Source organism: Entelurus aequoreus, linkage group LG03 (assembly GCF_033978785.1).
Source record: "Entelurus aequoreus isolate RoL-2023_Sb linkage group LG03, RoL_Eaeq_v1.1, whole genome shotgun sequence".
Lineage (NCBI taxonomy): Eukaryota > Metazoa > Chordata > Actinopteri > Syngnathiformes > Syngnathidae > Entelurus > Entelurus aequoreus.
Window position 1 is genome coordinate 11,390,983 of NC_084733.1, and position 21,234 is coordinate 11,412,216.

The window sequence follows — 21,234 nt, forward strand, 5'->3', positions numbered from 1 at the left end:
AAGACACTTAGATAGCATTAAGAGGGTCAAAACAGGTTGAACTAGAATGCTTCTGGCTGCAGTACTTTCCAAAGTATCTCTCTTTGTGTCTAATGTACATAAATACAATGTGTCCACTTAATGTAAAATTATTTCTCCAGAAAGTGACTTTTTAAGTAAATGTCAAGGGCTTTTTTTTAAATTATTTTTATTTATTTATTTTTTATTTATAAATTTCAACATTTCAACAATCAAATAAGTACAAAAGTAGTACAAAACAGTACAAAAAGAATACAAAGCAGCGCCAGGGGGTTATAAATTCAAAGTAACTAAAATAGAATGCAAAAAAAACATATATATAATATAAACAAAGTGCAAAGCCATAGTCTCAGTCGATTTCAGTAAATAACTTCAATTTGGAACACAGCATAATCGTTTTCACAGCTTTTTGGTTGTTAGAGGTAGAGAGTGTCTTAATGTACAGTTCTTATTATTTTTTAAAGGCACAAAAGACAGGTCGGGTATTGAGAAACTTACATTTATGATGAATATAAAACTTAATGTCAAGGGCTTCTTCATTCATTGTGTCAGTGTGTGACGCCAGAATGAGTACAAAACTTGGTGGAAAGTGAAAGAACATGAAAGAGAAAGCAGTTAAAGCGTTACACTACAAAATTATAATAAAATTATCGGAGTACCTTTAAACTGTCCTTAAGTCCTCTTCGTGTAGTTAGCTTTGCTCCTCATTCCTTCTAAAATCCAGCACACTTCTTCGATTTCCGGCAAAGTCAAGTATTTCCGGATTTACGCCACGCTGAAAGGCGATTGGGCTAAAGTTTTGATTGACGTTTGCCGCAGCCAATGGTGTCAGTGAACGAGGATGGAAAAGGGAGGCCTTAGAAAAAAAAGTCTACATTAACTTTTAAATCGTATTTAGTGTTTTATTGAGAGGAGCAATGCGCATTTTAAGACAGCCGAATAGTTGATCAAATTGTTGTAAACATTTTACGTCGATGTCAGATTTTTATGAATATTGCGTTGTCGTGAAATAAGGAGTTTTATCTCAAATAAGCACCTTTGCGCGCCGAGTTCCGGGAACACAAAATGATTGCCATTGGCAAAGTGGTTACGGTTCAGCCAAAAATGTCGATTTATGCGTAACTGGCAGAAAAGGTGGACTTTACCCAAGGAAATTTGGTAAGAATAACAATATAGGTTTCAGTACCAATTAGGCAGACGACGTGAGCGCCAATAAAATCATTTTTTATTACAAGTTGTTAAAATTGACTTGTGGGTTTACATAAAAACAATGCAGTACTGAGGCTTACCGGCAGGCGGGGTGAGGACCGGACCAGAGTGGCGTGTAAACAGACTATAGCCAACTAAACAGGCGCCTGACGCCTGTGCCATTGCTGTCGTGTTGACGTTAGTTTTTCTGACGAAATAAACAAAGATATTACGTCTATATATATAGTTCCAAATATACTCCAGCTCATAAACTTACAATAAAACGTGCTTTATTTCGTTCCAAGTATAATTTGCGGCCGTATTTGACGCACTTGACGGCGCTATTAACGTAAAAAAAATAAAAATATATATATATATATATATATACACAGAACGACAAACAAAAATTACTTATTACCCTCATTTTGCTAAAATCTTCATTGGCTTTGGACCAACAATAACGAATACATTTAATTTTTGTGTGAAGTATGTCAACCATACTTGCCAACCTTGAGACCTCCGATATCGGGAGGTGGGGGCGGCGTGGTCGGGGGTGGGGGGGGCGTGTTTGGGGCGGGGGCGTGGCTAAGGGCGTGGTTAAGAGGAGAGTATATTTACAGCTAGAATACACCAAATCAAGTATTTCATATATATATATATATATATATATAATATATATATATATTTATACATATGTATGAAATACTTGACTTTCAGTGAATTCTTGATATATACATATATATATATATATATATGTTCTGCAGGCTATCCAGTAGATGGCAGTATTGTCCTGTTTAAGAGTGTCACAACATTGCTGTTTACTGCAGACGAACTGCTTTACGGTAGACTAAACGTGACTGCTGTAGTTGTGTGTTGTTACCGCGCTGGGAGGACGTTAATGAAACTGCCTAACAATAAACCCACATAAGAAACCAAGAACTCTCTCTCCTTGTTGTGCACTCTACTCTCTAAAAGCCGTAGATGTTATGACGTCATTGGGCAGGCAAGCTGTTTATTTTGTGGGAAAGCGGACGTGAGAACAGGCTGTCCCCACTCAGGTCCACATTGAGCTGGAGGGGGCGTGGCCTCCAGCTCCGGCTGAATACCGGGAGTTTGTCGGGAGAAAATCTCTGCCGGGAGGTTGTCGGGAGAGGCGCTGAATACCGGGATTCTCCCGCTAAAAACGGGAGGGTTAATTGGCAAGTATGATGTCAACTGTGGTGGCTGCCTCCAATGTCTTTGTATCACTTATTATGCGTCAAAGTCATTCGCGCGTCAGATCCGGCCCGCGAACGACTTATCTATGGATGATATTTGATTAGTATTAGAACCGGCCCGCAGGCTACAGCCGCCTGCTGCTGTTTTGCACACACCAATACTCCATCAGTGTTGGCGCTTGGAATTTTCAAAATGGGGTCCCTGGGACCCTATCAAGTCATAAAAATGGGGTCCCACGGTATACTTTTGGGGTCCCACTTTTTTGTAAGCGTTTTGAAAACAAATTGATTGATTGATTGAGACTTTTATTAGTAGGTTGCACAGTGAAGTACATATTCCGTACAATTGACCACTAAATGGTAACACCCGAATAAGTTTTTCAACTTGTTTAAGTCGGGGTCCACTTAAATTGATTCATGATACAGATGTATACTATCATATATACTATCATCATAATACAGTCATCACACAAGATAATCACATTGAATTATTTACATTATTTACAATCAGGAGTGTGGAGGGGGGGTGGGGTGGGGATATGGACATCAAGTAGTGGACATAGAGAGAGAGAGAGAGAGAGAGAGAGAGAGAGAGAGAGAGAGAGAGAGAGAGAGAGAGATCAGAAGGCATAAGAAAAAGAATCTGCATTTGATTGTTTACATTTGATTATTAGCAATCCGGGGAGGGTGTTAGTTTAGGGTTGTAGCTGCCTGGAGGTGAACTTTTATAGCGGTTTTGAAGGAGGATAGAGATGCCCTTTCTTTTATACCTGTTGGGAGCGCATTCCACATTGATGTGGCATAGAAAGAGAAGGAGTTAAGACCTTTGTTAGTTCGGAATCTGGGTTTAACGTGGTTAGTGGAGCACCCCCTGGTGTTGTGGTTATGGCGGTCATTTACGTTAAGGAAGTAGTTTGACATGTACTTCGGTATCAGGGAGGTGTAGCGGATTTTATAGACTAGGCTCAGTGCAAGTTGTTTAACTCTGTCCTCCACCTTGAGCCAGCCCACTTTAGAGAAGTGGGTAGGAGTGAGGTGGGATCTGGGGTGGAGGTCTAGAAGTAACCTGACTAGCTTGTTCTGAGATGTTTGGAGTTTAGATTTGAGGGTTTTGGAGGTGCTAGGGTACCAGGAGGTGCATGTATGCATTATCCTGTTATATCTCACATTCTATATTTCGTAATTTGGAAAAAGGTTGTCATAAACGTTACTTAATTCATAAAAAAAAATATTATACAAAAGAAAACACATTTTAAATGTATTCAGTTCTAAACTTCTTTCCTTCATGGATCTAAACTTTACCGCTGCCGGTAGTTTTTTCTATATTTTTATTGAAATATTTTCAGAATGTGTTTGTTGTATTTTTGGCCAAAGTAAGACAAAGAAAACAATCTGAAGTTGTCTTTATATTTTAGTTTTAATGCCATGATTTTAATAGTCCGGCCCGCGTGTGCACAGATTTTCCTCCATGCGGCCCCTGAGATAAAATTAGTTTGACACCCCAATCTAACTGATCTTTCTATTTTGTAACATACTAAGTGAATAAGTGTACTTTTGTAGTTATTTCCCCATATTTCTGCACAATAACTCAGATATGGGAACACTGGCGAGCAGATCTCCTATCCAGGAGATCGCAAAAAGCCGCTGCCTGACCAGGGGCTGTACTTATCAAGCTTCTTAGAATTACTCCTAAGAAGTCTGCTAAGAGTTGACTTAAGAGTAAATAAATTCTTCGCTGAAAGCTGCACTTAAAAGTTAGTTATCAAGCGTCTTACTCACACTTTCAGCAAAGTGTAGGACTGAATCTTAAGTGTCACACTCAGAGCTGAATTGCGACATTACTATGTGCCGTAAACGGAATTTTAGGTGACGTCATTTCTGTGTCCATAGAAATGACCAATCACGGAAGGTAATCCCTTGTCTAAGAATAAAGAAATATCTTGGAAATATTTAAGTGGACAATGGGAGTGTATATTTTGACAATAAACTACAAAATAATACAAAACAAACTAGTCCCCGCCGGCACTCACGCTACCGCTCCCTCTCTTCTATCGCCCACACACTCACTGACGTCACTCACCTCACGGCCACACACATACGCTACTGTCATAACATTTTCTTTCCAATTCATTAATTAGGCAACTAATTTGAAACTGGTGTGGGTGGCTCTATATATACTAGCCCACTGCAGACACATGCAGAAATCAACAAGGAATCGAAAAGTATTAAATCTGTGACAAAAATAATATCCGCTCTGTCTAAACGATACCGTTTGATCAGCTGCTCGTCATCAAAAAAAAAAAAAACATTGTTCCGTTCCCTGAACGTTCGCGCACGTCTCTCTCGCCTCAGTGCCATCCCCTGCTGGCAACTCCTAACCACTTAAGACACCTCAAATATCGTGGAGAGTAGGAGTGATTCTTAGACTTAAGAACGTTGATAATAAGCTTTTATTCTTAAGTTTGAGAGTAGGACTAAATTTCGCAAATTCTCAGGACTTAAGTGTAAAATGGCACTCTAAGAAGCTTGATAAGTACGGCCCCAGGGCTCAGAAAATCTGCAAAGACTCCTCCCACCCCCACCAAGGACTGTTTTCACGGCTGGACTCTAGAAAGAGGTTCCGCAGCCTCCGAAGCAGAACCTCCAGGTTCTGTAACAGCTTCTTCCTTCGGGCCGTATGGCTCTTGAACGCATCATAATTAAATTATCCCCTCAACTCCCCCCCAAAATGGATTAACTCGCTGGAATAAAAAAGACAATATAACACACATACATAAACGTGGAAACATGTGAAAAAGTGCAATATATTTATCTGTACAGTAACCTATTTATTTATTTATATATGCACCTTATTGCTTTTTTATCCTGCACTACCATGAGCTTATGTAACGAAATTTCATTCTTATCTGTACTGTAAAGTTCAAATTTGAATGACAATAAAAAGGAAGTCTAAGTCAGTAGAGAGTATGCAGTGATTTTTGCTCATCAAAGCCAATGAGAACTCCTGCAAAGTCTCACTCTCCCGTTGCGAGAAAAAGGAGTCAGAACACCCGTAAATCTCTCGCAACACTGTAATTATCTTAGCTGGGTCTCCACGATCTGTACTCTGTCGAAATTGGATTTCCTCACCTTCAAGGTGGTTGAATAAGAGAAACGCCTGCTCAATGGCAGGGAAACGGCGCATCTAAGGCTGAAACGACGCGTCGACGTAGTCGACGTCATCGGTTACGTAAATACGTCGGCGCCGTTTTTGTGCGTCGACGCGTCACATATTTACGTCACACTACCGTCATGGCGGAGCGCAAAGCAGACGGTGCGAGCGAGGGGGAAAAAATCACGCCGAAAGTGTTCAAAAGTGTGGGAGTATTTCAATAAACGGCCTAATAATGTTGTTGTATGCACGCTGTGTCGAGCGGAAATGGCCCATCATAGCAGCACAACGGCTATGAACGAACATTTGAAAAGAAAACCATCAACTAGTCAATCGTCCGCGCGAGCATACGTTGTCATCATTACACAAAAACATGAATGTGTCATTTGTATCTGCTAGGGGTGTAACGGTACGTGTTTTGTATTGAACCGTTTCGGTACGGGGCTTTCGGTTCGGTACGGGGGTGTACCGAACGAGTTTCTAAGCTAAAGCTAAAGTCTTAACAAGCTGCTTTGCTCCTTCTGCTTCTGTCTCTGCACGCAGCATTGTCCCACCCACACAACCATCTGATTGGTACACACAAAGCATTATCAGCCAATCAGCAGTGCGTATTCAAAACGTTAGCAGCCAATCAGCAGTGCATATTCAGAGCGCATGTAGTCAGCGCTTCAGCGTGGAGCAGATAGGTGTTTAGCAGGTGAGCATCAGGCAGCGGACTCTCCCCAAATGATAATAAACACCTCCCAGTCAACTACTAGTAACATCACTATGAGCCCGTTGACCTTCTAGAAACTTAAACTGCAGCTCAGCTCACTCGCAGTCCTGGCTTGAGGTGAAGGCTAATTAGCCCTCAGTTCCAGCCACATCGACCCCTTCTGAGCGCCTATTTTCAGCTGCTGGGAATATTGTAAACATGAAAAGAACCAGAGCATGTAGACATGCTAACCTTTCGTCATTCCAACTGTTAGTCACTCACTGGAATGAGTAGAATTGGTTATTGTGTACTGTGTTGGACTGGATGTTTATTTTGCACATTTTAAAAGCAATACTTAATGTTTACAGTGCTCCAGAATATTTAGATTGGCACTTTTTTGTATTGGATGTTTATCTTTATTTTTGCACATTTTAGCAAATAAGCAATACTTTCACTTTTGTTGAAATGTTTACACTGTTGTTACAGAATATTTCGTTTTGCACTTTTTTGTATTGGATGTTTATCTTTATTTTTGCACATTTTAAAGCAAAATAAGCAATACTTTTACTTTTGAAATGCTTATACTATTGCAGAATATTAAGATTTGCACTGGATGTTGACTTTTATATTTGCACATTAAAAAGCAAATAAGCTACTTTTAATTTTGTTAAATGTTAAAAGTTTTAAATGTTTACATTGTTACAGAATATTTTGTCATGTTGTTGTCAATGTTGACTGAGTGGCCATACTTCTTTTTTGTTGTAAATAAAAGCCATGCCTTTTGAAAAAACGGGCCTACATTTATTTTTTCATCTTCATTTTAAATAAAAAAAATAATCGGTAAAAGGAAAAATAATCTATAGATTAATCGAAAAAAATAATCTATAGATTAACCGATTAATTGGAAAAATCTATAGATTAATCGATAGAAAAATAATCGTTAGCTGCAGCATTAGGTGCATCCTCATGCAAACTTGTGCTTCTTCCAACTTCTCATCTAGCCTGACACAAATGCAAATGTGTGCCAGTGAAAGTGACAACCTCTGATATTTTTATGTAAGAATTAGTCGATTCAATGGCTTATGATTAGTTTCACTGTGAATGTTTGTCAGTGTAAGGGCCAAAAGAGCACATTCGTTTAAAACCCACCATTTTCTCTCTCACGCAAATCCGGAAACCCATTTAAAGATGTCACGACCGGAATAGGACTCTGAACACAGGCTCAGGGTTTCGGAAGGGAAGGGGTCCAAAACGGGAGAAAAAAAAAACAGGCTATTAAAACAGATCTAACCTAACAAATGAATATCAAAAATGATCAACAGAAATCTCTCCACTATAAGGAGGAAAAACAAAGGGGCCATGATGCTGGGTCTCTGCCACACCAGAGTCCGTTTGTAGAGACTGGAGGAGATGTGGATGAAGAGACAGGGCTGCGGAGCTAGCGCTGAGCGCAGGGACGGACAGGCTTTACAGTGTCTTGGCTGAATGAGCAGGTATCGGACACCTCGGTCTCCTTAGACGCATCCTCGCTCATCCACTGGCCGAGTTAGTGGGCGGCCGAGAGTGGAGTCTGCTCCCATCTCTGGCCATGCTCCCTCCACCCCAGCAGACGATGGCATGGAACACCGCAGAGGCCACCACAGTGTATATGTTTCTTTTACTTTTTATTCATAGCTGTATGTAGAAGTGGCTGGTTGCATCAGCTCTGCTCTTTTAATGTCTTTAATGTCCTTTGTGGTCTTTGATGTTTCCCTCTTACACACATGTAAGAGGTATGTGTGCCATGGCTATGAGGTTTTTTTTGTGTTTTTTTTTCCTTGGCCTCAGTCTGGACCCCCTCTCCAGGGGCCCAAGTTTAGACCGATTTTTTTTTCTCACCCCCCCCCATTGTTTACCTGTATCTCACCTTTTTTGTAAGGGGCGCCGGAAGTTGGCAGACCCGTCAGCGATCCTGTTCTGTCTAACTGGTAGCCCTTCGCATTAATCAGTACCCAAGAAGTAGCCCTTGGTTTCAAAAAGGTTGGTGACCCCTGCTCTAGTTACAGACGGAAAAAGGTTCTAAAAAAAATAAAACTACAAAATACAACAAAAAGCACTCCAACGGAGGCGATACTATGAAAACCAACAAAGAAGAGACCTAGGACTAAGACTACAAAAACTATTCTACGGTTCAACTACTAATCTAATCTATGATACTAACCTTACCTGAAAAAATTACAAACAAAACTCTCCCGAGGAGGCAAAAGGCAAAAAAGTACCAATGATTGTCACACACACACTAGGTGTGGCGAAATGTATTCTCTGCATTTGACCCATCACCCTTGATCACCCATTTTAAATGAGTTAGTATGAACGCCTCCATAGGGAGGTGTTTTGGGCACGTCCGACCGGTAGGGGGCCAAGGGGAAGACCCAGGACACGTTGGGAAGACTATGTCTACCGGCTGGCCTGGGAACGCCTCGGGATCCCCAGGGAGGAGCTGGACGAAGTGGCTGGGGAGAGGGAAGTCTGGGCTTCCCTGCTTAGGCTGCTGCCCCCGCAACCTGACCTCGGATAAGCGGAAGAAGATGGATGGATGGATGGAAACAGAAAGTTTAGAAATGATTGACTAACAATTTTATGTCGTTTTTTTTTTTTAAAACATAACTGTATCTAAAATTGCTGCTGCATCACCATACCTCGTCTAGAGCCTTAAGGTCAGCTGACCAAATGCTTTTGGCGGTCCCCAGATCCAGGCTAAAGACCAGAGGGGACAGAGCCTTTTCCGTTGCCACCCCTAAGCTCTGGAACAGCCTTCCCCTCCACATTAGGTCAGCCCAGAGCCTGGGGGTCTTCAAAACCCTCCTTAAGACCTACCTCTTCTCGCTGGCCTTTGACCCGAGCTGAGTCCGCCCACTAGGCCACCATTTCTAGCCCCCCCCCCCCTCCCACCCCTTCGCTTTAGTTGTATTTTTCAGTTTGTCGCACTTTTATTATTATTATTTTTATTCTGCAAATATTTTTTTTACTTTTTATTCGACCCCTTTTACCATATTGCATTTGCACTATCTTGTTTAGCACATTCATTGTTTATGTTCTTGGTTTGTTTTTTGTTTTGCTTAGTTTTTTTGCTCTATGTTTTTTTTTTTAACCTGTAAAGCACTTTGGTTCAATTTAAAAGTTGTTGAAAACGTGCTATGTAAATAAAGTTGACTTGACTTGACTAAAATATTTTATTTAACTGAAAATGTTTTTAAAATGGTTTAGTATCATCTGATTTGTTTTTGCAATAGAAATAGTTGGAAACTTATTCAGTAATACTGTTTGCAAAAAATACATTTTTTTTTTCCAAATGTAATAATAGTTTGAAAAAGATCTTATTTTTAGAAAAACAAAATGTTTTTAAAATGATTTATATATATTTTTTCAACTCACCCTTTTAGTATTATTATTGACATTTTCACAATTTTTTATTTTTTTTTACAACAGAAACCATAAATATTTTTTGAACCCTTCCATAGCAAAAATTTTAAAAAAATACATATTTTTAACAGCATAAATAGGTTTTAAATTAAAGTTAAAGTACCACTGATAGTCACACACACACTAGGTGTGGTGAAATTACTTTTTGCGTTTGACCCATCCCCTTGTTCCACTCACTGGGAGGTGAGGGGAGCAGTGGGCAGCAGCGGTGGCCGCGCCCGGGAATCATTTTTGGTGATTCAACCCCCAATTCCAACCCTTGATGCTGAGTGCCAAGCAGGGAAGTAATGGGTCCCATTTTTATAGTCTTTGGTATGACTCGCAAAACGTGAACGTGGCAATAACTGCGGGCAAGACCGTGGCAAAGAAATGCTGCAAGAACGCACAAGAAGATACAAAAACACTCTGGCACAGGACAGAAAGAGGACGAGACATTTAAGCATGGGGGAACAGGTGAACTCAATCAGGACAAACGATGACACACGAGGAAGGGCAAGTGATCTGAAACGAGGAGAGTTAGCTTTTCAAAATAAGACAGGAAGTGACAAGACGACCTGAAACCAGACAAAACCCAGACAAGACTTCACCCAGGTGTGACAAAAGCCCCCTTGTTTTTGGCCCTTATTTTGACAAACAAGGCAAGATGTGTGTCGTGTCATCTGTATTCCTAGTGAGTTGCCAAGATGCTATCAAAGGTTTCCATGGAGTAGCAAAATAAACTGGAGGCTATTTTCATTTGACCAACACATTGAGCGATGGACAGATTGCAGTGTTTACATTGTACACAGCATGAGTTTAAGTGGCAATAAATAAGGCAAACTTTGATGAATAACACTATACTATATTAACATGTAATATAGAAGAAAACAATGGTTTATGTAAGTTTGTTTTTTAAAGTATTGGGTGTCAGAAGTGGTAAGCATCTTTGTGTGACATGAATTGATTTCCGTGGACCCCGACTTAAACAAGTTGAAAAACTTATTGGGGTGTTACCATTTAGTGGTCAATTGTACAGAATATGTACTGTACTGTGCAATCTACTAATAAACGTTTCAATCAATCAAAAAAACAGATAGTGTGTGTGTCTGTAAAAGAGTTAATTTTGTGTTGAAATATTTAATAAATATTTTGATAGAATTACAAACTTTAAAAGTATACAATTATTAAAGGTATAAACAATTCTATGATGATTAATCTTGATTAATTACAATATTAAGGGTCTGTTTCCAACTTGCTCAAATTTTAAATTTTTTTTAATAAAACAATATTTCAAGAACACCAACGAGTGTTACCATTCGTAGTTCACCATAATATATATTTTTCTATAATGTGTTGTCTATTACCAATTATATTGAATACAAATTTCTCGTTGGTTGCTTGTACTTCACACTTGGCTAAAGTGGGGCTCTAAAACCGAATTTTATTTTGAGCCCCCCTACCATTAAAATCTTTTTCCCCTCACTTTTTTGTTCACATAAAACAATTTTTTTTACTTTTTTTAATGAAACCTGAATTTAATTTGATGTTTTTGTACTAAAACAAATTCGTGGACAATAAATTGTTCAATAATAATTTTTTGTAGTGCAAAATAACAAATGTGACCTAGTTAAAACATAAATGTACATATCTTGACACATTGGTTGATTACTAGCCCAGCACTAACGCTGATTCAGGGAAATTTGCCTTTATATTACAATCAGAGGAATACATCATTTCATCGGATCGGTGCGGCGTCTTCAGTAATGCGGACGCTGTATCGAGGCAAAGCTCTCAATTTACCGGTCGATCTACGTTCCCATCCTCACCTATGGTCATGAGCTTTGGGTTATGACCGAAAGGACAAGATCACGGGTACAAGCGGCCGAAATGAGTTTCCTCCGCCGGGTGGCGTGGCTCTCCCTTAGAGATAGGGTGAGAAGCTCTGCCATCCGGGGAGAGCTCAAAGTAAAGCCGCTGCTCCTCCACATAGAGAGGAGCCAGATGAGGTGGTTCGGGCATCTGGTCAGGATGCCACCCGAACGCCTCCCTAGGGAGGTGTTTAGGGCACGTCCGACCGGTAGGAGGCCACGGGGAAGACCCAGGACACGTTGGGAAGACTATGTCTCCCGGCTGGCCTGGGAACGCCTCGGGATCCCCCGGGAAGAGCTGGATGAAGTGGCTGGGGAGAGGGAAGTCTGGGCTTCCCTGCTTAGGCTGCTGCCCCCGCGACCTGACCTCGGATAAGCGGAAGAAGATGGATGGATGGATGGATGTTTTGTTGGATTGATTAATTAAAAAAATTAAAATTAAATTAAAAAATAAATAAATAAAACAAATAAAAAAATCGATTTTTTAAAATATGAGAATCGATTCTGAATCGCACAACGTGAGAATCGCGATTCGAATTGGAATCGATTTTTTCCCACACCCCTAATAGGCAACATGCCAAAAAAGTGCGGTTCTCCATTAAAGCTTGCAAAAAAAGGCCTACTGAAAGCCACTACTACCGACCACGCAGTCTGATAGTTTATATATCAATGAGGAAATCTTAACATTGCAACACATGCCAATATGGCCGGGTTAACTTATAAAGTGCAATTTTAAATTTCCCGGGAAACTTCCGGTTGAAAACGTCTAGGTATGATGATGTTTGCGCGTGACGTCAATGGTTGAAGCGGAAGTATTCGGACACCATTGTATCCCAATACAAACAGCTCTGTTTTCATCGCAAAATTCCACAGTATCCTGGACATCTGTGTTGGTGAATCTTTTGCAATTTGTTCAATTAACAATGGAGACTGCATAGAAGAAAGCTGTAGGTGGGATCGGTGTATTAGCGGCTGGCTGCAGCAACACAACCAGGAGGACTTTGAGTTGGATAGCAGACGCGCTACCGTGAGTACAGCTTTGGCTTCCAAACATTTGATCGCTTGCCCGTACGTGCGTGGCGCTATGTGCATGTCACAAATATATGTTTCTTGCCGACTCTGATGGCGGCGGGGTGTCGTCGAAAGCTACAACGCCCGCCGCCGCGCCGCTGTCCTCACCTTGACTTCCTCCGTCTCCGGGCCTCCGACCGCACCGATCATCGTGGTGAAGTCCTTCGTCGCGCCGTCGATCGCTGGAACGCAGGTGAGCACGGGTGGTGATGAGCAGATGAGAGCTGGCGTAGGTGGAGAGCTAATGTTTTTAGCATAGCTCTGTCGAGGTCCCGTAGATAAGTTAGCTTCAATGGCGTCGTTAGCAACAGCATTGCTAGGCTTCGCCAGGCGGTACAGCATTAACCGTGTGGTTACAGGTCCAGAGTTTGGTAGTATTGTTGATCTTCTGTCTATCCTTCCAGTCAGGGGCTTATTTCGTCTGTTTCTATCTGCAGTTAAGCACGATGCTATCACGTTAGCTCCGTAGCTAAAGTGTTTCGCCGATGTATTGTCGTGGAAATAAAAGTCACTGTGAATGTCCATTTTGCGTTCTCGACTCTCATTTTCAAAAGGATATAGTATCCGAGGTGGTTTAAAATACAAATCCGTGATCCACAATAGAAAAAGGAGAGAGTGTGGAATCCAATGATCCCTTGTACCTAAGTTACAGTCAGAGCGAAAAAAGATATGTCCTGCAGTGCACTCTAATCCTTCACTCTAACGTACCTCATCCACAAATCTTTCATCCTGGCTCAAATTAATGGGGTAATCGTCGCTTTCTCTGTCCGAATCGCTCTCGCTGCTGGTGTAAACAATGTGCAAATGTTCAACCTGTGACGTCACGCTACTTCCGGTACAGGCAAGGCTTTTTTATCAGCGAACAAAACTTTATCGTCGATGTTCTCTACTAAATCCTTTCAGCAAAAATATGGCAATATCGCAAAATGATCAAGTTTGACACATAGAATGGATCTGCTATCCCCGTTTAGATAAGAAAATTTCATTTCAGTAGGCCTTTAACTACAAACAAAATGTGGTAAACCACAATTAAATATTATAATCGCTTGACAACTGTAGTTTTACAATAATTCAACTACAGTAGTCGCTAGCTAAAAGCAAGCTAGTAGTTAGCCTAATGGCTAATCGATGGCTTCACTTTACATTATTTTGCAAATCTACGGTCAAATTTCCCTTGTGGATCAATAAAGTTTGTCTAAGTCTAAATTAATATCCTCAAAGTCCCACCGTAACTTCAAAAGGTCAGCCAACGTGGGTTTGTTGGTGTAAAAAGTTGAGTTGTTGTTGGGTTTTTGGGGGCGGCCAAAATTGACGACGTCACTTCCGGTCTTGTCCCCGCCCTTTCCTCCATCGCCCTTTTCAAACTCGGCTCACAGGCGCCGAAGAAGAAAAAGAAGAAGAAGGAGGAGGGTGATGATGAGGAGAAGGAAGAGGAGGAAGAGGAAGACACAACGCTGCTAACAAACACACATTTCCTGCCTGGTCGCAGCAAGAACAAACTATTTTTATTGGCGTCTCGCCACAGAGGACTTTAAAGTTTGAATGTTGTTTTTTTGCGGAGCTTCCAGAAAAAAAACCGCGACGCGCCCTGTGTGGGAGAAATCTGCACGATAAGTTTTTTTTAAATCTTTTTTTTTTTTTTTTCCAAGCAAATATTTTTCACCGTGGAGAAGCGTGTTTTTACAATTTGGAGATTTAGGTGAGTGTTTCAGCTTTTTAAAAAAATACATATTTTAGCACATCAATGTCAGGATGTGTGGAGCGAGTCAAGCTTTATCTCCCAGTTTGACAACTTTCCACCTAAATCACGGTGATGATATATATTTCTTTCAACTTGATGATTTATATTTTAATCAAATATCTATAATCGTTTTTTTGTGTACCATAAGGCAGTGTTTTTCAACCTTTTTTGAGCCAAGGCACATTTTTTTAGTTTAAAAAATCCGGAGGCAAACCACCATTAGAAATCATTAAAAAACGAAACTCAGTAGACAGTAAAAAGCCTTTGTCGCAATTGTTGGATATGACTTTAAACCATAACCAATAGGGCTGTGGGAAAAAATTTATTCGAATTCGAATCGCAATTTCTCACGTTGTGCGATTCAGAATCGATTCTCATTTGAAAAAAATCGTTTTTTATTTTTTATTTATTTATTTATTTATTTAATTGATCAATCCAACAAAACAACACACAGCAATACCATAACAATGCAATCCAATTCCAAAACCAAACCCGACCCAGCAACACTCAGAACTGCAATAAACAGAGCAATTGAGAGGAGACACAAACACGACACAGAACAAACCAAAAGTAGTGAAACAAAAATGAATATTATCAACAACAGTATCAATATTAGTTACAATTTCAACATAGCAGTGATTAAAAATCCCTCATTGACATTATCATTAGACATTTATAAAAAATTTAAAAAAAATTAACTATAGTGTCACAGTGGCTTGCACTTGCATCGCATCTCACTGTGTCCAATATTTTCACAAAGATAAAATAAGTCATATTTTTGGTTCATTTAATAGCTAAAACAAATTTACATTATTGCAATCAGTTGATAAAACATTGTCCTTTACAATTATAAAAGCTTTTTACAAAAATCTACTACTCTGCTTGCATGTCAGCAGACTGGGGTAGATCCTGCTGAAATCTTATGTATTGAATGAATAGAGAATCCTTTTGAATCGGGAAAAAAATCGTTTTTGAATGGAGAATCGTGTTGAATTGAAAAAAAAAAATCGATTTGGGATCGAATCATGACCACAAGAATCGATATTGAATCGAATCGTGACACACCGAAAGATTCACATCCCTAAAAACCAAGCATGCATCACTATAGCTCTTGTCTCAAAGTAGGTGTACTGTCACCACCTGTCACATCACGCCGTGACTTATTTGGCGTTTTTTTTGCTGTTTTCCTGTGTGTAGTGTTTTAGTTCTTGTCTTGCGCTCCTATTTTGGTGGCTTTTTTTTCTTTTTTTGGTATTTTCCTGTAGCAGTTTCATGTCTTCCTTTGAGGGATATTTCCCGCCTCTACTTTGTTTTAGCAATGAAGAATATTCCAGTTGTTTTTACCCTTCTTTGTGGGGACATTGTTGATTGTCATGCCATGTTCGGATGTACATTGTCTTTGCTCCACAGTAAGTCTTTGCTGTCGTCTAGCATTCTGTTTTTGTTTACTTTGTAGCCAGTTCAGTTTTAGTTTTGTTCTGCGTAGCCTTCCCTAAGCTTCAAGGCATTTTCTGAGGGGCACTCACCTTTTTGGTTTAAGCATTACACACCTTTTTTACCTACACACTGCCTCCCGCTGTTTCCGACATCTACAAAGCAATTAACTACCGGCTGCCACCTACTGATATGGAAGAGTATTACACGGTTACTCTGCCGAGCTCTAGACAGCACCGACACTCAACAACAACACATCATTTGCAGACTATAATTACTGGTTGGCAAAAAATATTTTTAACCCAAATAGGTGAAATTAGATCATCTCCCACGGCACACCTGACTGTATCTCACGGCACACTAGTGTGCTGCGGCACAGTGGTTGAAAAACACTGCCATAAGGTACACATAAGGCTTAGCGGTTGCGTTATGTGTTTAAATGAGGATAAAATGATCTCTGTTCTTTTATCTTTCTTATTATTCTCTTTTCTTATCAACACACTTCAAAATACTCAAAATTAGGTCTGAATAAAAAGCATTATGCACTAAAAATGTCTTACATCATTGTATTGGTATTAGTATGAAGTGTATTTCCAACCAAAATATTTACAGGTTTATGTTCCAGCATGTCCGAAAAGAAGTAGGAAGAAGCAGAGTTTATTTAATCTTACTCAATTCGCGTTTCATTTGTTTTTACTTATAAGAAAAACTGCACTTTTTTAAAAATTTTGTCTATCATTCACGATCCTTATGTAAGACAAGAACGCATATGTTTTTCTTTTCTTATGCATTCTAACTTGTAAATAAGCACTAGCAAAAGTCAGCTAACAATCGAGGTAGTGGGATTCACGCTATTCCGCCTATAAAGCGCTCTAAAAACACCTCCATTAATGTTTCATATCCATGCTGTAAGTATATACGTAATGTAGTAACATTCATAATAACGTGTATTATTTACATATTTTTCTCATTTTTAAGCATATGGCGGCGTATTAATTTTACATCACAATGTTCGCGTTTCCCTTCAACAACTACTATTACTAATCATTGCAGACTCCATGAGAGCCAATAAAGACTACTTTGGGACAAAATATATTACAGAACCTTTTATTTTTTTTAGCCTAAATATATTTTTGAAGCGGAGAGAGAAGCAAATCCAGCAAGTAGCATTACTGATAAGTGCTAAACAAGAAATTAGAGCTGCAACAACTAATCGATTAAAATCGATCATAAAAATAGTTGGCGATTAATTTAGTCATCGATTCGCTGGATCTATGCTATGCGCATGCGCAGAGGCAATTTTCTTTTTTTGTAATTTAAAAAAAAAAAAAACCTTTATTTATAAACCGCAACATGTACAAACAGCTGAGAAACAATAATCAAAATAAGTATGGTGCCAGTATGCTGTTTTTTTCCAATAAAATACTGGAAAGGATAGAAATGTAGTTTGTCTCTTTTATCCGATTATTAATCGATCAATCGAAGTAATAATCGACAGATTAATCGATTATCAAATTAATCGTTAGTTGCAGCCCTACAAGAAATACAAACATAATACAACAATCACTTACTGTACAATGTCTGCTCTCATTAGACTAATGTGATGATCATATCTCTCCGTTTAGATGAAGAATTAATCATAATCCCTGCGCAGTTTAAAAAAATTAAATAAAGTACTGCAAACGAGCGCCTTTTCGTGTCTCTCTCGGCATCTCTGGGTAAAAGATGAATGTTAAAGTCTACAACTTCTCGGTTTATGACCACATCATTCTATTATACACGTGAGATACATCATTTATAATCTATAGTTAACTTTAACCAACTTAGAGGTGATGCTCACAGGCTCTTAATGCCAATATACAAGCATAAGCTAGTTATCTGTCTGAGATCACGGCGCAGCTAAAAGTAGTTCCTCTGCATTAGCACTTATAATTACGGTATCCCGAATATTTGGTTAATATTCAGGTTACGACATGCAAATGGAGTATTGTTGGTGTTTTTTTAAAGAGATTTATGGGTGAATTGTTAGCCACTTCTTACTTTTCCGCATTTTACGACTTAAAAGGCATACAAAACATTCTTATCCTACATGGGGATTGAGAATGAGAGGTCAAATTCCAAACAATATGCAGTTCCCCTTTAATTACTTAATTATTTTACTTACTTCACTTCCTATTTAAATGACAAATAAATAAATATTGATAAAGTTTGCAATGATAGATTATCTATTAAATGTGGTTCACATACTTTGCTGAATATTAATAGATTATGTCTCATTCATCAAAAAGGTTGAATATATTTATCAGGGTCTTTCTTCCTTGTTCTTTAGTAATCATCACTATCGATTAGTTTGTGCTAACTGCCAAATAACTTTTTTATGTGGCTGAAATAGAGAATGTTCTCGCTAAAGTACATTTTTTTCCCCAACATATAAAGTGAAGTTTAAAAAAATCTGTGAAGATGTTACTAGATTAAACCTCCAATTTTGACCTGCAGCAGCTGTCAATCTTGGGCCTCCTTAAGAGGAAGACTGATTAGCTCCCTGCAGCCTCAATAGAGCTCCAAAGTGCAGATGCAGAATACTGATTTGGGCTTTGTGTCGGCCTCATTGTGCGTTTAATGGATGCGAAAGGCTGCTGTGTGTGTAATGCGAGATATTCCATAAGAAGACACGGTCACTCGGGTTTATTGAAGTTGTGATATTTGTTGCGTGTGTATGTTACACACAGCATGCAGAAACCTCTTTTTCTCTGTGCTCATAACTTAATAATCACAATAATTAATTATGGCTTGAAGGCCTACTGAAATGAATTTTTTAAATTTAAACGGAGATAGCAGATCCATTCTATGTGTCATACTTGATCATTTCGCGATATTGCCATATTTTTGCTGAAAGGATTTAGTAGAGAACAACGACGATAAAGATCGCAACTTTTGGTATCTGATAAAAAAAGCCTTGCCCCTACCGGAAGTAGCGTGACGTACGTAGTCAGTTGTTCGCATCCTCATATTTTCCTATTGTTTTCAATGCAGCTAGAGCGATTCGGACCAAGAAAGCGACGATTACCCCATTAATTTGAGCGAGGGTGAAAGATTTGTGGATGAGGAACGTTAGAATTAAGGACTAGAATGCAGTGCAAGACATATCTTTTTTCGCTCTGACCGTAACTTAGGTACAAGCTGGCTCATTGGATTCCCCACTCTCTCCTTTTTCTATTGTGGATCACGGATTTGTATTTCAAACCACCTCGGATACTATATCCTCTTGAAAATGAGAGTCGAGAACGCGAAATGGACATTCACAGTGACTTTTATCTCCACGACAATACATCGACGAAGCTCTTTAGCTACGGAGCTAACGTGATAGCATCGTGCTTAACTGCATATAGAAACAAAATAAATAAATCCCTGACTGGAAGGATAGACAGAAGATCAACAATACTTTTAAACCAGAGACATGTAAATACACGGTTAATGCTTTCCAGCTTGGCGAAGCTTAAAAATGCTGTTGCTAACGACACCATTGAAGCTAACTTAGCTACGGAGCTAACGTGATAGCATCGTGCTTAACTGCATATAGAAACAAAATAAATCAATCCCTGACTGGAAGGATAGACAGAAGATCAACAATACTATTAAACCATGGACATGTAAATACACGGTTAATGCTTTCCAGCCTGGCGAAGCTTAAAAATGCTGTTGCTAACGACGCCATTGAAGCTAACTTAGTATAACGGGACCTCACAGAGCTATGATAAAAACAATAGCGCTCCACCTACGCCAGCCAGCCCTCATCTGCTCATCAACACCCGTGCTCACTTGCGTTCCAGCGATCGACGGAAGGACGAAGGACTTCACCACGATCATCCGTGCGGTCGGTGGCTAGCGTCGGCTAGCGCGTCTGCTATCCGAGTCAAAGTCTTCCTGGTTGTGTTGCTGTAGTCCGCCGCTAATACACCGATCCCACCTACAGCTTTCTTCTTTGCAGTCTTCATTGTTCATTAAACAAATTGCAAAAGATTCACCAACACAGATGTCCAGAATACTGTGGAATTATGAGATGAAAACAGAGCTATTTTGTATTGTATTCAATGGGGTACCGATACTTCTGTTTCACTGGTTACGTCACGCGCATACGTCATCATCCAAAGACGTTTTCAACTGGAAGTTTAGCGGGAAATTTAAAATTGCACTTTATAAGTTAACCCGGCCGTATTGGCATGTGTTGCAATGTTAAGATTTCATCATTGATATATAAACTATCAGACTGCGTGGTCGGTAGTAGTGGCTTTAGGCCTTTAATTCTCACCGTGTTGTCACCCTGTTGTCTGAAACTCTATAAAAGTAAGTTATTAGTCTGATCAGTGAGGAGAATGGACTGAATCTCTTAAGGCCCTGTGCGCAGGAAGTTGTGTCATTTCCTCAAGTTATTGGTGAAAATATGCTCCTAAAGTGTCACAATCTGTTGAGCAAGGATATACATTCCATTGCGTTATTGTAGTCAGTGAATTAGGAAAATCTAAAATGGAGGGATTACTTTTGAATACAGTTGTACCTCGGGATAGGAGTTTAAAAAAACTTGTATTATGAAATGAATTAAAAACCAGTTGATTTGTTGCTTGGCCCATCCCCCAAAACAGCACAATTTTAATATGTAACATGCATTTTAAAAGTAAAAACAAGAATATGGTTGCCTTGAAAGAGTTGAGACATACTGGAGGTATAAATCACAATCCAGTGTTTCCCACACATTCATTTATTTGTGGCGGCCCGCCACGAAAGAATTACGTCCGCCACAAATAAAATAAAAATAAATTATTATTATTTATTTATTTATTTTTTTTTTTTGTCCTCTCCAGCTTCTCAGGCAAATTATACAGTTGATGTAGATGCCCATATCGGCTGTTCAGATTTACTTTACAAAAGAGAAGTGTAGGATACTTCTCTTGTTGCCTTATTTGTATTTGACTTTATTAAATGTATTTATATTAGAAACACAACATGTGTCTATAACAAAGGGTGCAAAGTCTGCAGGCAGTAGGAAACACATGGTTAAGTGTAGGGAGTAAAACTGATGGCAGTCTAAAGTTCAAGATTTTTGGAGCTCTTTGTTCAGTGGATCAGATGTTTGATGAAGCTCTGTGTCTATCTACCACCACTACTGTTTTCTGTTTATTTGTTACTGACTGTGGCAGGACACCTCTGCCTCCGTTTCACTTTATGTTGCTGGTAAATAATATGGTTGTAGTAGTAGGCTAAAGTTAAATTATTTAGTATGCACTAATTAAAGGGGCAGAGCTTTGAGACATTTTAGCTTTTATATTTTATAAGATATATTTTTTGTAAGAACCACAATTAATAAATATATTTCAGTGAATAACTTATTGTTCAAATCTGTATAAAAATATGTA

General features: G+C 39.3%; 2 protein-coding genes across 5 annotated transcripts in view; one reads left to right on the forward strand and one right to left on the reverse strand.

The window, feature by feature from the left end:
• The window catches only part of LOC133646132 (lysophosphatidylserine lipase ABHD12-like), a 32,780-nt gene extending 18,805 nt beyond the window's left edge, over positions 1-13,975 (reverse strand). For 2 of the 4 annotated variants that reach the window (XM_062041189.1, XM_062041186.1), the window contains exon 1: positions 678-829. The gene's annotated coding sequence lies outside the window, so the exon portion shown is untranslated. Of the gene's footprint in view, positions 1-516; positions 597-677; positions 830-13,875 lie in introns of those variants that run through there. The other 2 variants (XM_062041187.1, XM_062041188.1) reach the window with 2 other exon arrangements.
• Positions 13,976-14,034: 59 nt separating this feature from the next.
• Positions 14,035-21,234, forward strand: part of nin (ninein (GSK3B interacting protein)) — a 77,146-nt gene continuing 69,946 nt past the window's right edge. Inside the window, exon 1 of the mRNA XM_062041192.1 lies at positions 14,035-14,347. The gene's annotated coding sequence lies outside the window, so the exon portion shown is untranslated. The remainder of the gene's footprint in view (positions 14,348-21,234) is intronic.